At 54.1% G+C, this 19,256-nt stretch overlaps 1 protein-coding gene and 1 non-coding gene across 6 annotated transcripts in view; both read left to right on the top strand.

The window, feature by feature from the left end:
- LARGE1 (LARGE xylosyl- and glucuronyltransferase 1) overlaps positions 1–19,256 on the top strand; it is a 564,622-nt gene that overhangs the window by 199,039 nt on the left and 346,327 nt on the right. The window lies entirely within an intron of this gene.
- LOC127491248 (small nucleolar RNA SNORA76) lies at positions 10,163–10,298 on the top strand. Its single transcript, XR_007919834.2, has one exon. It is a non-coding gene; the product is annotated as a small nucleolar RNA SNORA76 (small nucleolar RNA).

Genomic DNA, 19,256 nt, shown 5'->3' with positions numbered 1-19,256 from the left:
CACAGACGAGGCACGGGCTGCATGTGGGTAAGGGCCTTGCCCAGTGAGAGGTACAGCACAGAAGCCAGGTGCAGACCCAGCTTTGTCTGCCTCCGGAGAGGGGCTCCTGATGCCCGTGCTCTTGCGATGCGAGTCCGTGCTCTGAACAAAGGGGTCCTCATTTTTTCCTGGCAACAGCGGGCTCTTCTCTGGTGCTTTTCTCAGATGATCCTGTCTCTGATGGAACTGAGAAAGCTTTTCTGGCCTGGCAGTCACCACCCTGGACAGAGTGGGGACTTCTAACCCTAGGAGCCACACAGGTGCCAGTCAGCATAGACCGATTTCCAAGATGATCTGATTCATCACTGGCAGTGGCTGGAGCTTCATCTGTAAATGCTAACTATCAAGGAGGAAGAGTAAACAAATACATGGAGTGGTCAGTTATGGCTTAAGACACCTTAACCTGGAAAAAAGTTGCCTTAAATAAAACTACTGGGCCGGCACTGTGGTGCTGTGGTGCTGTGGCACAGTGGATTAAGCCACATGTGATGCCGGCATCCCATGTGGGTGCAAGTTCAAGTCCTGGCTGCTTCAGTTCTGATCCAGCTCCCTGCTAAAGTGCCTGGGAAAGCAGCAGAAGACGGCCCAAGTGTTTGGGCCCCTGCACCCACAAGGGAGACCTAGATGAGGCTCCTGGCTTTGGCTTGGCCCAGCTCTGGCTGTTGTAGCCATTTTGGAAGTGAACCATTGGGTGGAAAACCTCTGTCTCTCTCTCTTCCACAGAAACACACACACGCACGCACACGCACGCACACATCTTCCTCTCTTTCTCTGTAACTCTGACTTTCAAATAAGTAACTAAATCTTAAAAAAATAAAACTACCAATTAGATGACAAAGGATCTCTACCTGGTGTGCGGTGTCCCGCTGTGCATGCTGGCTTGTGTGTTTTAACAATGACTGTGACTCAGGGGACCCAAACCATAATTGATGTGCTTCCAGTCGCCAGAGATGGTTCCCTGCATTTATTTCCCAGAGAAAGGGGTTGGGGGAGGATTTTCAGCCAGAGGCTGGGGTGGGGGTGGGTTCTACATTTTAATATGGTTCTTGGAGGGCCTGGGGAGATTCCTCTTATTCTCTTTATCATTCTAGGGAAGCAGAGAAAAGCTGGGACCTTTCTTTAAAATCAGCTCCGGACCTTTCTTTAAAATCAGCTCCGTCCACTTCCTTTTTTTTTTAAATTTTTTTGACAGGCAGAGTGGACAGTGAGAGACAGAGACAGAGAGAAAGGTCTTCCTTTTGCCGTTGGTTCACCCTCCAATGGCCGCTGTGGCCGGCGCACCACGCTGATCTGAAGGCAGGAGCCAGGTGCTTCTCCTGGTCTCCCATGGGGTGCAGGGCCCAAGCACTTGGGTCATCCTCCACTGCACTCCCTGGCCACAGCAGAGAGCTGGCCTGGAAGAGGGGCAACCGGGACAGAATCCGGCGCCCCGACCAGGACTAGGACCCGGTGTGCCGGCGCCGCAAGGCGGAGGATTAGCCTGTTGAGCCATGGTGCTTGGCCTCCATCCACTTCCTAAACAATCATCCGAAACCACCAATCCATCCAGTGGTGTTGAGCATAGCCGTTCTGTGCACTGTGTCCTTTCCCCCTGCACCTGTGCTGTCCATCCCCTTCCTCCTTTGTAAATGACACTGACTCAGGGTGAGAGAAAGGATGGGAAATGAAGCGCTGAGCTCCTTAGCCCACCTCAGCCCTCAGTGATGTCACCGCTCTCTCAGGATGGACTGGCTCTATGAAGGGGAGATTCTGAGAACAAACACAAGCCAATTAACCACAGTGGAGGCAGTTTAGGTGTCTTCCAATGAGAAGCTGTCATTGTCGCCATCCACAGATCTTTATTATAATGCACCTGCTGTGAGTGCAACCGCAGTGCGAGGCAAATTCCTGAAGGCAGCAGAGCCTGTGCTGTGGAAACATAATTTAAATTTCACTCTGCCTGAGCAGTTGAAACGTGCAGAGGACCAAGACTCCTGGCTCTTCTCCGTCCTGCTGTTGCCTCTACTTCCCTTTCAGAGTCCAGCAGGTTAGCAGCTCTCCTTGCTGACTGGCCGGGTGCAGGCTGCCTACCTGTGATGCACGGTGCAACACCCATGCTCTCTGTCCACCCCTCCCCGCCCCCTGTTGCTGTGACCCTGAGTCCTGTTGGTGTCCTCCACGTCTCCACCTGTTCCTCTCTGTCTGGTGACTGCACATGGAGCCGTGTCGGGGTTTCCTGGTGATTTTCCAGAGCTGCTGGAGTGCAGGGTGTGACTCAGGCTGTTGTCCAGGGGCTGCTCGCTGAGCACCCCCCTCTGTCCTCACCTTGAAGGAGTCCCCTGACCCATCTGACCCCGACTGCCCCAAGAGGGCGTGCACGCCCAGGGAAGGGCTATGTGTGCGAGGCGAGGTGGCAGTCCCTGCTGATGCAGTGTCTGTAGATCCTCAGCTTCCCTTCGAGGCAGCGTCTGCTGTTGCATTCTTCACCCTGCAGGGCTGTACCCAACGGTAGCAGTTAAAGTTCTAGAGTCAGTCGGCCTGGGGTTGAATCTTAGCGTGTGCTTCTACTGGTTGGGTGACTTGGGACACGTTTCTCCACTCCCCTGGACTTCAGTTTCCACATCTCTAAAATGGCACACCATTGCACATGTAGCAAGCATTTGCTCCGACCTTTATTTTCTGAAATACGGAGGATGCAACCCCTGTTTAAAACCTCTGTCCTTTCTTTCCCTGACCTGCTGTTCTTTCTGCTTGGTCTTGTTTCTGCTCATAGCACTTGGTGGTGGGCAACACACATTATGTCCTGTGTCGGCCTTCAGAATTTTAGGACATATTTAAATAAAAGCAGGGAATGTTCAAGACTGGGACATCAGGGGCCAGTGCTGTGGCTCACTTGGTTAATCCTTCACCTGTGGCGCTAGCATCCCATATGGGTGGTAGGTTCTAGTCCCGGTTGCTCCTCTTCCAGTCCAGCTCTCTGCTGTGGCCCGGGAAGGCAGTGGAGGATGACCCAGGAGCTTGGGCTCCTGCACCCGCATGGGAGACCAGGAAGAAGCACCTGGCTCCTGGCTCCGGCCGTGGTGACCATTTGGGGGGTGAACCAACGGAAGGAAGATCTTTCTCTCTGTCTCTTTGTCTCTGTCTCTCTCCCACTGTTTATAACTCTACCTGTCAAAAAAAAAAAAAAAAAAAAAAAGACTGGGACATGGCACAGCAAAGTAGAACCCTGGAAAGAGATCGATCCAGTCTGAGTGCAGAATCTCCCATTCTGCCCTTTCTCCTATCCTGCCCCTGTTCCTCTTGAACCCTTGGCTTCAGTGGTTTGCAGTGTCTGGGAACGCCCTGGCTGTACCTTGCCCTTGCGCAGCCCTGGCCTTAGCATAGAGAGAGGGCTCTTCTCTCTATTGCCTTGCTTCTCCTTGTTCACCTGTGGGACGAAGATGCGTCTCCTTGCAACCCTTGGCCCTCTCGTGTACACCCACGTTCTTGCACAGTGCCTTGTACACAGTAGGGGCACGATCAGTAATGTGTGAACTTCTTCCTAAACCGAGTATTTGGAACCCTCTGCTATCAAAGGTCTTTTCCAGCTCTGTGGTTTGTTGCTTTGGAAATTTCTAACAAGTTTAACACGTCTTCTGAGAAAGACTTCATAGAACACTTCCCTTGCACTCTGGTGATGCCCCTTTGTCAAGATAATGACCTCCTGTTGAAATGTGCCCTGGTCTTCAAAGGGTCTTTGCTGTGTCCCTCTCTCTCATTGATAGGACCTCCTGCTGGACTGGGGTCATGGCATTTGCCAAAAGGGTCCTTCCTTGGGTCACTCTACTCCAGTCAAGCGAGTGCTGCTGCAGTGCTATTAATTTCACGGAGACGTGCATGGTTTCATTCCTCTGCTCCGGAGAATCGCATGGATGGGCTCCTGGTGCCCACGGTATCAGTCTAAATCCCTCAGTCCAAACAAGGGCATCTCTGGTCCTCCAGGAACACCCCGAACCCCCTGCCGCTGTCGCGCCCCTCCTGTGGCCAGCCCATCTCCCTCTGGTCCCTTTTCCCTTCACACAGACTGTATGGCTTGTGGGTCTTTGATGGGTGCCACTGTTGTTTCTGATGCACCCAGTACCTTGATGGGTTCATGCCCATGCTCATAGCTGTTTTCCAGAGCCCGCCTGAAGGCTTCCAGTTTTAGTTTCTCATTTGATCCTTCGTTGCACTGAAATCCGTAGTCTGTTCTAAGAAGCCTTTATTGTTTAAAACCTTATCCCCGGACTGATTACTGAACTATTCTTCAAAGGCCTAACACTTATTAATACAATTTGTTATTACATTACTCTGCATTCTTGAATATTTTTTTATCTCCCTGAATTGCTTGTCAGTGCTCTGCTGTTATGAGCTATTGTCTTCTGCTTCTTTGGAAACTGCCCAGGGTGGTTTTTTGTTAGTGTAGACATTTGTTGAACGAGAATGGCATTTTCTAAGTAGAAACGTAGACAACAGGGGCAGTGGAGTTAATAATGATGGTGAAGTTTTTCCCTTTTCTCCACCTGGCAAAGGTCTGATGAGAGAGTAAAGGATGTCAGATTAGTGTGGGCATTAATTATAAGGGGAGAGCTTAATTGGCTTCAGGAACTTTGCATCATTCGGTAAAGGGAACAGTCCATTACTCTCAAGGGACGCTCCGTATCACTGCTTAGTTCTAGTTGGTGATGCCGCCCTGACATGCTGGCTGGGTGGTACCAGGTGACACTGCAGAGAAGAAGGGCCCTGGTTTGGGTCTGTTGAAATCCTCAGCTGCTAAGCAGTGTTCCCACCGTGTCTGCTCCTGGAGCAGAATCTTGGAACTTAAAGATGGGAAAGGCCTTTTGAGGTTCCCGTCATCACTGTATGTCCATGCATGCATGCACCCATCCACGCATCTGTCGCTCCCTCCCTGGTGATCGGGAAACCACGCGTGTGCAAGGTTCTATATGAGCATCACCAGGAGATCTCGGTGGGAGCACAGGTATGGATCGAATGGGGCTCACTGAAGATCTTTGTGATCGTGCAGTTGAATGGCCCTTTCATGAAGCATTTTAAACACCTTTCTAAAAAAGTGGTGAGATTTAAGAACTTGGGAATTAAAGAATTTAAATAAAGACTGAGTAGCTCGGCGTCACGAAGTGGCTAGGTGGTACCTTAGCTGGCCTTACAGAGGAGACTGAGGTGCCACGGTGGGGTTTTGCTGCTGCCTGTGCATGGTGTGGTTTCCATCCAGGGGCAGTCTTGGTGTGCTCAGAACAAATGGCCACTTTGGGGTACAGCTAGACAGATCCTGACATGTGTCCCGTGCTCTTTCCAGGCCTGCCACCCTCTGCTCTGTGACTTCACCTGCCTGGGCCTCAGCAGCCTGGTCTCTGAATCGGCCTCTGACCCAGCTACCCCACAGGTCCAGGGCAGCTTTGCAGAGGGACAGGTCCGTGGTGTCAGGGTCTTGGGGATCTGGGCTGGATCCCTGGCTTTGCCGCATGACACTGGGGTGGGTCTGTGAAGGCGGAGATGGCTGCTGTGGCCTGGGTTACAAACGCTCTGCCCCTTCGTGTTCATGAATTGAAGTCCTAACCCCAAGTTGACTGCAGCGTGAGTGTGTTGGGAGGTAGGGTCGTCACAGAGGTTGCTGGGTTAGAATCAGGTCTCTAGGACAGGCCCTCTTAGAGTGTAGCTGGAATACCTACCAGGAGAGGGGTTGAGGACATGGGTGTGCTTGGGGGAAGACACAGAGAGAGGACGGCCAAGGGCAGCTCAAGGGGAGAAGATGTCAATCCTGCTGACACCTTCAACTTGGACCTGCTGCCTCCAGACCTGGGAGAAATTAACCTCTGTTGTTTAAGCTGCTTGGTGATGGTCCTTTGTGATGGTGTCCCCTGCAGATAACGTGACTGTCACCTGAGGGGGAGAGGCGGCACTCGGAGGCAGGTGACATCTGTGTCTTGGTGTGTGGCACGTGGGAGGGAACCCTGTCTCCACTCGGGTCTCTGGATACATGTTTCCAACCATGGCCACTTGCACGGTGCTCTTTCCCTGTGGGCAGGCTCAGTGCCTGGTGCACAGTCTTGGATGTCAAATATTCTGTTTTTTGTTTTTTTTTTTTTTTTGAAGATTTATTTATTTATTTGAAAGTCAGAGTTACACAGAGAGAGAAGGAGAGCCAGAGAGAGAGAGAGAGACATCTTCCATCCACTGGTTCACTCCCTGGTTGGCTGCAGCGGCCAGAGTTGTGCCAATCTGAAGCCAGGAGCCACAAGCTTCTTCTGGTTCTCCCACGCTGGTGCAGGGGTCCAAGGACTTGGGCCATCTTCTACTGCTTTCCCAGGCCACAGCAGAGAGCTAGATGGGAAGTAGAGCAGCTGGGACTAGAACTGGCGCCCATATGGGATGCCGGCACTGCAGGTGGTGGCTTTACCCACTACACCACAGCGCTGACCCCTTTTGTTTTGTTTTAACGGCCTCTCCACTGAGTGTCAGCTCCTTTCCTCCGTCTGTGGAGACCCGACAGGTGACAGTGCCTGGCTTGGTGGAAAGCTCACCTCTCCTCCCGCCCGCGTACCTGATGTCTTTCCACGAGCCCAACACCCTACAGAACAGTCCAGGGACATTCCTCAAGGCTCCTCGTGGGTGCTCTCTGGGGCAGCAGCATTCTCTGTGCCTCAGACGTTGTCATCTTGGCTGGGTGTCGCCGCCTCTCTCCGAGACCCTGGCTTAGTCTGGTCAGCACGTATGCCCACGTGTCCACTGGCCGGGTCTCTGGGTGGCGATTCAGCAGGCATTGCCACAGCTAAGTACACATTGGTGCTGGCCTTGTCTGTGTCTCTGGCTTCTTCAGCTCCGCTCCCTGTTGTTGATTTTGATGGGGGTACTCACCCCCAAGGCCCTTTCAGAACCATAGAGATTACAGCAGTGACATCAGCCACTTGGGCGTGTGGGTCGCCAGTGGGAGGCAGCTCCATCTGGAAATTAGAAAGAGATACAAAATCCTCTTCTTTCACTTCCGCTGGACTTATCTGCAGCTTTGCAGGTAGACAGAGCCAAGTGGGGAATGTACAGATTTCCCAGTGCTTCCTAATGCAGCTTGCTTGCTTGTTTTCTTTCTCCCTTTATTTCTTTCTTTTTCTTTTCTTTCTTTTTTCTTTTTTCTTTTCTTCTCTCTCTTTCCTTTCCTTTCCTTCTCTCTCTCTCTCTCTCTCTGTCTTTCCTCCCTCCCTCCCTCCCTTCCTTCCTTTTTTTTTTTTTTTTTTTTTTAAGTCCTTTGATTCCAAAGAGCTGGGAACAGGCAGTGAGGCAGGCTGGGTACCCAGAGTCACTGGGTACTGAGAGAGGCCCGATGCATGTGTGCCTGGAGTCCAGTGTGCTGGAGAGACCTTGGCCGTGCCTGGCCAGCATGGCCATGAGCCCCAGCAGGAGCAGTTCTGTGCCCGCTTTGAGCTGTCAGCACCTACAGACTTCCTAAGTTACCAGGCAAAGAGGAGCCTTGGCCAGGCTTTTGCTGTGTGTGGTTTGGGTGTTTTTCCTGCTCACCTGCGCACTCCCTGTATGTTACTGATGGGTACGTAGGAAAATGACAGCTACCCTGCCTATGGCAGAGAGCAGGCAGGGGCCCCGGGGGGCTTCCCGCAGCAGCCGTCGGATCTGGCCAAGGTCAGGGCGGTGAGCGGAGGGGGAGCCAGGCTGATTGCTGCTTCCTCCTCACATTCTTTATCAACCGTAGCCTTGCTCCGCTCCAGCTGGTCTCATGCCATCTCCTGGAGATGACAGAATCTTCCATAATGAGGGATTTTGTTTTAAAGATAAAAAGATTTTATTTTTATTTATTTGAAAGAGTTACAGAGAGAGGTAGAGACAGAGAGAGAGGTCTTTCATCCGCTGGTTCACTCCCCAGATGACCGCAACGGCCGGAGCTGCGCCGATCCAAAGCCTGGAGCCAGGAGCTTCTTGTGGGTCTCCCACATGGGTGCAGGGTCCCAAGGACTTGGGCCATCTTTCGCCGCTATCCCAGGCCATAGCAGAGAGCTGGATCAGAAGAGGAGCAGCCGGGACTAGAACCAGCGCCTATGTGGGATGCTGGCGCTTCAGGCCAGGGCGTTAACCCGCTGCGCCACAGCGCCGGCCCCATGGGGCCATGACTTCTTTTTAGCTGCTTTCATCTTGCAGTGGTCCTGGGATGGGAGCTGCTAGCGGGAGAAGCTGGGGTGGCAGAAACAGGCCCATCCAGAGCATTCCGTCCTGTGCATTTTGCAAAAAAAGAACTTCTAAGATGGGAGGTTAGCTATGCAAATGACCCGGGGCCCAGATATCTTCTGTCTTGGTTTGCTGAATCACTTCCGTTCTTAAAAGCTGTTCAGTCTGTCTTCACAAGAATATCCCTTAGCTCCTCCAGGGGAGAACCTGAAAAGATGTGCAGAGGTTTCTCCTTTAATGATTGCATTCGCCTTCACAGGGCCAAGGCTGACTCGGGCCAGGTCACTCACGCAGGTCTGGATGGGCGGCCCTGGCACCTGCGGCCCCTCCCCCAGCCCGCGGCTCCTCCCCCGGCCCGCGGCCCCTCCCCCGGCCCGCGGCTCCTCCCCCGACCCGCGGCCCCTCCCCCGGCCCGCGGCCCCTCCCCCGGCCCGCGGCTCCTCCCCCGGCCCGCGGCCCCTCCCCCGGCCCGCGGCCCCTCCCCCGACCCGCGGCTCCTCCCCCGGCCCGCAGCCCCTCCCCCGGCCTGCAGCCCCTCCCCCGGCCCGCGGCCCCTCCCCCGGCCCGCGGCTCCTCCCCCGGCCCGCAGCCCCTCCCCCGGCCCGCGGCCCCTCCCCCGGCCTGCGGCTCCTCCCCCTAGGCGAGCTGTGCTGCTGCTTTCTAGGCACTCTCACCTTTCCTCCCCTCCACCGCCATCCTGCCCACAGAAGGGAGCCTCCCCTCCTCCCTCTGAGCCCCCGGAGGCGTCGGCTGGCAGCCTGCACTAGGGTGTGGGCTGAGCCTTGCCATCCGCGCTTGCTATAACGGGAAGCAGCGCTCAGAGGAGAGCTATGGGGGTTTGCATGCAACCAGTCTCATGGCGCTGAGAGCCACGCAGCTCTGATCACGCCACACACCGCCAGCACACCGCACGGAAGACACACTAATGTGCAGCGTGGGCTTGTCTTAGCGTCCTCTCTAGGGTCCTCTGCTCTCGCCGTCCCCCTGGTGTGGGGTTAACTCCTGGGGCAGCCCTGTGTTGATGCCTATTTTCAGGGATCGACATGGGACTCCTGCTAGGGGAGGAGTGGGTGTCTTCACTGAGCTCCATTTACTGCATCAGTAAACCAAGCATGCAACTGCTGGCATGCAGATTTGTGGAAGTTAAGACAATGGATGAGTGCAAAGCACTTTGTGCAATGCCTTGCACATGCCACGTGCTCGCTGGTAGGAAGGTCAGTGATCTCAGTGTGGTCATTCTTGGTTCCTTGACTTGCACGGATACCATGGTGAAAACAAGACACTGTCCAGGGTAAGACCTGCCTGTGGTCCCCTGTAACAGATGAAAGCTGTTGGCATAGCCGCGGGATAACTCAAAGAGCTGACTAATTCAGCAGCCGCAGAGGACCTAGAAGATTCCAGACGTAGATTCTTTGGCCAATCCTGTCTCAGAATGCACTGTCCTGGGCAAGTCCGTTTCACGTGATTTTACTATCAACCATCAAACGAGGCTACCTGAGCGTCGTACACTGTTGTGTGGTAATGAAAGAAGAGAATGCAAGGCAAATGCCTGCTCAGGGCTGGAGTATAAGGGAGGGGGCGAGGCCCTCAGTGTCTGTTGTATCTGACTTGCTGCTGACCACGGCGACCACCACCGCTCTTCAGGAGAGTGAGCGCTAGCTAGTTCATCACAAGCAATGGAAACGTGCACGGCCCGTCGCTCTGCCTGTTAACCCGAAGTGAGAACCCCGCCGGTGCCCCGTGCTGTTGGTCCCGCCGTGTCTTCCCTCCACAGAGCCCTCTGTGGCCTCAGGAATTGTGGGCATCTTGAGGAGGGGAAAGTGAGCGATGACGAAGTTTCCAGCCTGCTGTGTGGCCGAGGGCCGAGGGCCCTGCCCAGGTTGCACAGCTTCCGGGTGTCAGTGCCGACGTCTGTCCCTCGGGCACTCCAGCCAGGGCACTGCCTCGGAACCTCTGTTGTGCCTGTCCGGTAGCCTCGGGGTCTAGCGGCAGTGCCAGAGCACACCCAGCTTGTTCAGATCCGGGGTTGCTTGGATGCACCTGAGCGATCCCTTTGGCGGCAAGCGACACTGAGCCAGGGGCGTGACTGGCAGGTGGGATGTGAGGCCACGAGTGGGAGGAAGGCCTGGGACTTTGACCCCTAAAGGGTTTTCTATAGTGGGCAGCCACGAGGCCGAGGTCCTGGGGACCTGAGGCAGGTGAATGGCTGCCTGCGTGGGCCTCCCTGATGCTGAGGGTCTTGTCCTGCCCAGGAGGATGGTGGGAGACCCCCGTGAAGGGGGATCTTCACAATACCTGGGGACTCAGTGTACTCAGGGAGTGTTGATTGCCTTCTCATCTCTGGATTTGGGGTGGGGTGGGGTGGGGGGAGGCACTTGAGTGAGGCCCGTTTAAGCCTGTGGCTCAGAGTATTAGGGGGGCAATTCCCAGTATCCAGCACAGTCCCTGTGCTCACCACACACACACACACACACACACATGCACACACGTGCATACCTGGTCATTGCTCACAGATCCATGTGTGCGTCACTGAGAACATGAGAGGGGGACATGGAGGGACGATGGGGTCACATATTCCAGTAGGTTATACCCTCTTTTTTTTTTTTTTTTTTTTTTTTGACAGGCAGAGTGGACAGTGAGAGAGAGAGACAGAGAGAAAGGTCTTCCTTTTGCTGTTGGTTCACCCTCCAATGGCCGCTGCGGCCGGCGCGCTGCGGCCAGCGCACCGCGCTGATCCCATGACAGGAGCCAGATGCTTTTCCTGGTCTCCCATGGGGTGCAGGGCCCAAGTACTTGGGCCATCCTCCGCTGCACTCCCTGGCCACAGCAGAGAGCTGGCCTGGAAGAGGGGCAACCGGGACAGAATCCAGTGCCCCGACTGGGACTAGAACCCGGTGTGCTGGCACCACAAGGCGGAGGATTAGCCTAGTGAGCCGCGGCACCAGCCTATACCCTCTTTTCATAATGTGATTACAGTCTGTTATGAGAGAAATGGGAGTCAATAAAATGAAGAATTAGATGTGGGGTCAACTCCTAAGATTGAAGACCTAAACGTTTGACGATTCTGCGCTTTAGCAAGGGTGGTCTTATTCTAGCCCCTCACCAGTGTCCTCCTGCTGTGGCTTTTGCGGTGTGGCCTCAGTCTGCGTCCTCAGTTTCACTTTTCTTCCTCATTCCTGAAGGCCTCCCTTGACAACATGCATGTATCATGTGTTACAGATGAGCACACGTTTCATGGCCTCAGAGATCACTTGCTGACTGTTCCGTGGGTCTGCAGGTTGGAAGTCCAAGACCAGTGCACTGGGCAGCAGGTTGTCAGCGGGGCCAGCTTCTCTGGGAAGCTTGAGGGGAACATCCGTGTCCAGGCTGCTCTCAGCTTCAGCTGCCCTGTGCATCCCTTGGCTTCTCATCACTTCAGTCTTCCTAGAGTTCCCTTGAGTCTCTGCTCCACCATCATACCGAATCCTCTGATTCCAACCTGCTCCATCACCACACCCCCCTCGCCTGTCCTACCTGTCCATCACCCCCTCTTCCCTGTCCCACCTGTCCATCACACCCACCTTCCTACTCCCACCTGTCCATCACCACACCCTCTTCCCTGTTCCCACCTGCCCATCACACTCCCTTCCCTGTCCCACCTGTCCATCACACCCTCTTCCCTGTCCCACCTGTCCATCACACCCACCTGCCCTGCTCCCACCTGTCCATTACCACACCCCTCTTCCCTGTCCCACCTGTCCATCACACCCACTTTCCCTGCTCCCACCTATCACCACACCCACCTTCCCTGTCCCACCCATCCATCACCACACCCCCTTCCCTGTCCCACCTGCCTGTCACACCCCCTTCCCTGTCCCACCTGTCCATCACACCCACCTGCCCTGCTCCCACCTGCCCGTCACCCCCCCTTCCCTGTCCCACCTGCCCGTCACCCTCCCTTCCCTGTCCCACCTGCCCGTCACCACACCCCCTTCCCCTCACCCTTCTGCACCCTCTTACATGGAGACCCTGGTAATAACATCAAGCCCAGCCGGGTGAGCTAGGCACTCTCCCCACACCAGGAGCTTTAACCGTTGTCTACAAAGCCCCTTTTCCACAGAATGCAGCACTCACCAGCCCAGCCATCATCACATGGACATTTAGCCCACCAAGATGCAGTTGCTGAGGCCTGATTCCTAGTGTGTTCGTTGCCTGGGGAGTACGTTTTCCTTCCATCTTTGCCAGGGCAAGGCCTGTTCGGCTCTCAGAATCCAGCGTCAGCTTCTTCCCTACAAGGAGACTTTTCTGGGCTTTCCCTCTCCTGCCTGTCGGGTGTTTTTTTCCTGCTTACCTACCTCCTGGAGCCCAGGCCTCTGGTAGCCTGACTCCCCAGCTGTATCATAATTAGAGGTTTGATCCTTGGGGACAGAGGTGTGTGGGAATCACTGTCTAGCCCCTGAGATGGACTCTGGGCATTGTCTGATGGACACCCTGGATGGGCACCTCAGCCCCACCGAGGAGAAGCCCTTGGTCCTGATCTCCGTGTCACCTTGTGGGCCCAGAATTGCCTTTCTCCTGGGAACTGCAGTCCTCTGGGCTTCAACCTGTCAAGGTCCCATGTTTTCCTGTCCCTTCAGCTGTCTAATTCCCTCTTTGTTGGGCTGCAATGGATTAGCCTAAGTAAAAGCGCATAGACAATTTCCTATTAACATTTATATTGCTTTTCTTTTCCCTCTCTTGGCGAGCCTCTCCAGACATGGGGCTGCCGTGGAAAGCATTCTTTCATCTACATAATGGTCCCTGCTGGGTGCTGGAGTCCAGCTTTTTGCCAGGCTTTGGGAGAAGAGTGAGTGTGATGGACTCATGAGCTCAGGCGGAGGAAAAAAAAAAAAATCAGACCTAAAGGTCAGTGCAGAAACTGCAAGTGAGATCCAGGAAATGCAGAGTGAGTGCCCGCTCTGTGACTGCTCCCATGCCAGCTCTCAGTGTGCAGAACTAATATCTAGCGTCTATTAAGTGGTTACGACGTGCCAAACATATAATACGTGCTGCAAGCATTGTTCCAAGTGCTTTAATTTTATGATCTCCTTGACTTCTCCAACAGCCCTGTGAAATACAAGGCACCATTGGTGGTGTCAGTTTTCTAGAGGAAGCAACTGGGGCTTCTCAGGTTCAAGGTCACGCTGCAGTGAGTGGGAGGGGCTCCCCCACCCACTGCCATTCTGCCTTGTTGGTGGAGACCCTGCCCACAAATGCTCATGGTCTGGAGGTCATGTCTGAGCTGGCACCAAAAGGCAGAGGGAGTAACGCAGACAAAGGCAGGGAGGTGTGAACGTCAGTATTTTGTTCAGGGGAGACTGAGGAGCAATGCAGGAACGTTTAAGGCTGGAGGAAGGGTGGGCAGAGAGCCAGAGACGGGAAGGACGGAAGGCTGGACGGGACAGTAGTCAGAAGACGGTGTGCACTACCCACACCCTGGAGGTGAGGATGAGGTCATGGACGGCGGCATTTCCCAGTCTGTAGTGGGCACAGGCGCCTCCCAGAATCTTATCTTAATGCAGGCTCTGGCTGATGGGCCTGGGGTGGTGGCCTTGACTTTGGCTTTTTCAGGGACTCCCAGGGGAGGGAGAGTGTCGAAGGGGATGCAGGTGCTGCTGGGAGGTGATGTCATGGTGTTACTCAGTGTTGGGCTCAGTGGCTGAGAGGGGCCGTGAGGGAGTTCTCAGGGCTGAACAGTGGATGGGGAAAGGAACTGGGGGATCGGAGCGAAAGAGGCAAAATGGAGGAGGCACCTGGAGTGAAGAGGGGGCCGATGGGAGTCCGAGGGCACTTGTTCAAAAAGCTCCTGGAAAAAGGAAACGAAAGAGAAGTTTGGGTGCAAAAATGCTGAGGTCCAGGCACAGTGTTTTCATAATACGTGTTTTCCATAGGGTTTGCGAAGACCCCTCAGAGGCGTGGATTTCATGACCTCTGGTTTATCGGTTATGTATGATAAGTCCTCAGTGACGGTGGCTCAAGCCAGAGGGATGCTTGCCTCTGTCACATCCGAGAAGTCAGAGGTCGGCAGGGTGGCAGAGGTGGTTTGCTGGTGTCGTTCAGTTCCCCCAAGTCCTGTCTTGCCGCCTTGCCGGCCTCGGCTCTAGGCTGCCACACCTCTGCATCCAGTACAGCCCTGGAGCATCAACACTCTTGGTGTGGGCCAGCACTCCAGAAGCAGCAGGGAGAAGGCTGCATGGACACGCGTCTGGATGGGGAAGCTGGGAATGGCTTCTCTGAAGTCCCCCGCTGCTGTGCCCAGCTGCCCTGGAGCCCGGGAGATGCGGTCCCTTCTCCGCGGCTTGGCTCTCCCAGATGTAGGCAGAACAAGCAGCATGGAGGTGGGGTGGCCACGTGGCATCCTTGCTGCAAGGAAGAAGCGTGGTCAGGACTTTAAAAGGGGAGGACCCTAATTACTCAGGTTCCCCAGAGGGGCCTGGTGATGGCCCCTCAGGCTCAGAGGTCGTGGAATCTGTGTGCTTTGGTGTCACTAGCTCATAAATGTATCTCCTCCATCACAGTAGATCTGTCCACCTCCTTCTAGTGTAGGGTGCACCTCCGCTACCACCTCCTCTGGGAAGTCCACCAGGTCTCTCAGACCAGAACCGGTCCTGCATCTTTTTATTTTTATTTTATTTTATTTTATTTTATTTTATTTTATTTTATTTTATTTTATTTTATTTTTATTTGACAGATAGAGTTAGACAGTGAGAGAGAGACAGAGAGAAAGATGTTCCTTCCGTTGGTTCACTCCCCAAATGGCCACCACGGCTGGAGCTGCGCTGATCCAAAGCCAGGAGCCAGGTGCTTCTTCCTGGTCTCCCGTGTGGGTGCAGGGGCCCAAGCACTTGGGCTATCCTCCACTGCCCTCCTGGGCCACAGCAGAGAGCTGGACTGGAAGAGGAACAACCGGGACTAGAACCCAGCACCCATATGGGATGCCGGTGCCGCAGGTGGAGGATTAACCAAGTGAGCCACGGTGCTGGCCCCAGTCCTGCACCTTTTAAACAGCAAGCATGGTTTCGGTATACTTCAGGCAGCCCACATGTCATTCTCTTTGGTACCTCATTAAGTCTATTTATTTATGTATTTAGTTATTTGAAAGGCAGAATTACAGAGAGAGAGGGACACAGAGGAGAGAGGGAATCTTCCATCTGTTGGTTCACTCCCCAGCAAAGGCCTGGGCTGTGCCAGGAGCTTCTTTTGGGTCTCCCATGTGAGTGGCAGAGGTCCAAGCACTTACGCCGTCTTCCACTGGTTTCCCAGGCTGTTAGCAGGGAGCTGGATCAGCAGTGGAGCAGCAGGACAGGAACCAGGGCCTATATGGGGTGCCGGCAGAGCAGGTGGCAGCTTTACCCAATGCCACAGCCGACTCCCTTATTTTGTCTTTACATGTGCATTTGTGTTCTGTGGGAGGATGCTGGGTAAGCATGGTGCAGGTTCTCATCTCCATGGGGGAAAGAATTCAAGAACAGGATGAAGGAGAGCAGGAAGGCAAGATCCATTGAAAGGAAAAGTAGGAGGGGCCGGCACTGTGGCATAGCAGGGAAAGCCACCGCCAGTGGCGCCGGCATCCCATATGGGTGCAAGTTCTAGTCCCGGCTGCTCCTCTTCTGATCCAGCTCTCTGCTATGGCCTGGGATAGCAGTAGGAGATGGCCCAAGTCCTTGGGCCCCTGCACCTGTGAGGGAGACCCGGAAGAAGCTCCTGGCTCTTGGTTTCGGATCTCTGCAGCTCCAGCCATTGGGGCCAGTTGGGGAGTGAACCAGCAGATGGAAGACCTCTCTCTCTCTGCCTCTCCTTCTCTCTCTGTAACTCTTTCAAATAAATAAACAAATCTTAAAAAAAAAATAAGGAAAAGTAGGCATTCAAGAAATGAGTGTAGGCAAACTCAAAGAGAAGGAGCAGCAATTTATGTGAGTGGGGATGGACGTGGTGTCTGAGGCGGGGCTTTGAGTATTTGAAGGACAGGAGTCTGGGGCGGGGCTTGAGTGCCATACACTTAGGTGGCTTTTGTTTGGGAAGTCTCAGAGGTGACCTGGCTTGATGGGAGTGGGTGTGCTGACCATGATAACTGTATTACAGTGACATTATACTGACCTAAAGGTCCCCACAGGGAGCCAGCCTGCAGCCACCTTGGATTTTTCTAGCCTGCACAAACCCTGGCAGCTGTGTTTGCACGAAGTGTGGCTTGGGTGGGGTTTCCAGGTTGCAGCTTGCACCCTGGGTGCTGGCCGTGTCCCCTGCCTCTCTGTTCTGCCCCTCCCTCCCCCGACTTGCCTGCATCGCTTCTGCATTGAATGTGAGGAAGCCTTTGGCCCCTGGCACAGAAGGCGTCTGTTGCGGGGAGAATGCCAGGAAGGGCCAGTGAAACCAGTGAGCAGGGAAATCCAGCTGAGGGCCTGTGGAGCAGGTGTTACTCTTGGAGCCATGGTTTTCAGACTCCACTGACCATCAGGGTTCCCTGGGGCTTGTTAGATGACCCCTGTCCTCCTCTCCCACAACTTCCAGTGTACTCGGGCCTGGGGATTTCTAACAAGTCCCCAGGTGTAGCCCCTGAAGGAATGCATGCATTTGTTGCTCTGTCCCCCAGGGAACCTGCATGTCATTTAAACCAGCTCACAGGCATCAGGCATGGCACTTATGCTCAGGGAAACTCAGCCAATGCATGAACCTCTAGAGGAGTCTCAGAGGTCAAGGGTGCTTGGAGCCTTGCTTCCAATTTTTTTTTTTTTTCAAACAAATTCCCAGTTTGACCTAATCTTAGATGCAGATTGTAAGATATATTATTGTTTTATGTAATGCCAATACATTTTAAAAGGCTTTTAATTAAACCACAGCACAATGCTTTCTGATCCCTTTGAATCCCTTTGCACTTCCTAAAAGAACCCTTTTAGACTTAATTAGATAAGGTTTTATAATATTTGCCCTGACGCCTGTATAGAAGGGAAACACAAAAAGTATGTTGAATTAGACATTACAAAACCCTCTTAAGTTTCTTAGAAGAAATTTTTATTACAGATTTATTTATTTGAACATCAAGGTGACAGAGGGGAAAAGACAAACAATGAGAAAGAGAGAGACAGAGATCTTCCATCTGCTGGTTCACTCCCTAAATGGCTGCAAGGGCTGGAGCTGCACCAGGAGCCAGAAACTCCATCCCAGTCTTCTACGTGGGTGCAGGGGCCCGAGCACTTGGGCCGTGTTCTGATGCCTTCCCAGGTGCATTAGCAGGGAGCTGGATCAGAAATGGAGCAGCCGGGACTCAAACCGGCGCTCATATGGGACACCTGGGGGTGCAAGCAGCGGCTCAGCCCATGGTGCCACGGTGCCACGGTGCCAGCGCCTACATCTTCACTTTGAGTCTCACTCAGCATGCCCTGCGCCCGTGGTTCCCACACTGTGCCGCATCCGCTGCACCACAGCGAGCACGCTGTGTTTCTCCCGAGAGGCAATGAAGTCCCCGAGATGCACCTTGGAGCTATCTGGAGCTGCCCTCCTCCTGGCACCTCTTGTGGGAATGGCACTGACACATCTGAGTCTCTGTCCCATCCTGTCCTTCCCCCCAGCCCTTTGGTTCATACTGGTTGCAAAAGTGGTCCCCCAGGGGCTGGTGCTATGGTGTAGCAGGTAAAGCTGCCACCTGCAATATTGGCATCCCATATGAGCACCGGTTCGAGTCCCGGCTGCTCCACTTCTGATCCAGCTCTCTGCTGACCTGGGAAAGCAGTGGAGGATGGCCCAAGTGCTTGGGCCCCTGTACCCACGTGGGAGACCCAGAAGAAGCTCCTGGCTCTGGCCTTTGTGGCCAGTTGGGGAGTGAACCAATGGATGGAAGACCTCTCTCTTTGTGTAACTCTGACTTTCAAGCAAATAAATAAATCTTAAAAAAAAAAAAAGAGCCGGCGCCGTGGCTCAATAGGCTAATCCTCCACCTTGCGGCGCCGGCACACCGGGTTCTAGTCCCGGTTGGGGCGCCGGATTCTGTCCCGGTTGCCCCTCTTCAAGGCCAGCTCTCTGCTATGGCCAGGGAGTGCAGTGGAGGATGGCCCAAGTGCTTGGGCCCTGCACCCCATGGGAGACCAGGAAAAGCACCTGGATCCTGGCTCCTGCCATCGGATCAGTGCGGTGCGCCGGTTGCAGCGGCGGCCATTGGAGGGTGAACCAACGGCAAAGGAAGACCTTTCTCTCTGTCTCTCTCTCACTGTCCACTCTGCCTGTCAAAAAAAAAAAAAAAAAAAAAAGTTGTCCCCTCCACTGTCTCGGATCTCCATCAAGGCCACTGACACCCACTCTTTGGGATCCCTGAATGTGCCACCTGTGGCATTTGTGTGACCACGGCCATGTGGTCCTCCCTCCACATTCACTGAGTGCTTCTCGACTGCAGAGCCATCAGAATGTGAGAGGAACTTGTCGTAGAATCAGTAGTCCTTTAAAAACACCCCCGGTGGCCGGCACCGTGGCTCACTAGGCTAATCCTCTGCCTGTGGCGCCAGTACTCCAGGTTCTAGTCCCTGTTGGGGTGCTGGTTCTGTCCTGGTTGCTCCTCTTCCTGTCCAGCTCTCTGCCATGGCCTGGGAAGGCAGTGGAGGATGGCCCAAGTGCTTGGGCCCTGCACCTGCATGGGAGACCAGGAGGAAGCACCTGGCTCCTGGCTTCAGATCGGTGCAGCTCTGCTTTGGGACCATTTGGGGAACCAATGGAAGGAAGACCTTTCTCTCTGTCTCTCTCTCTCTCACTGGCTAACTCAGCCTGTCCAAAAAAAAACACAAACCACCCCTGCTGTGTGAAGCACTTGTCTCTATTGTCAAGGGTTCTCCCGTAACCCACCCTACTTCCTGTTTACTCCAGTGGGAGTCAGTTTTGTTTTTTTTTTCAAGATATATTTTATTGATTTGAAAGACAGAGTTACGGAGAGAGGTAGAGATAGCGAGGTCCTCTTTCCATCCTCTGGTTCCGTCCCAAGATGGCCGCAGTGGCTGGAGCTGAGCTGATCCAAAGCCAGGAGCCAGGAG

This window comes from Oryctolagus cuniculus, chromosome 11 (genome assembly GCF_051225735.1).
Source record: "Oryctolagus cuniculus isolate XC-2025 breed Fujian yellow rabbit chromosome 11, ASM5122573v1, whole genome shotgun sequence".
Classification (NCBI taxonomy): Eukaryota; Metazoa; Chordata; class Mammalia; order Lagomorpha; family Leporidae; genus Oryctolagus; species Oryctolagus cuniculus.
This window is presented reverse-complemented; position numbering and strand designations above follow the sequence as displayed.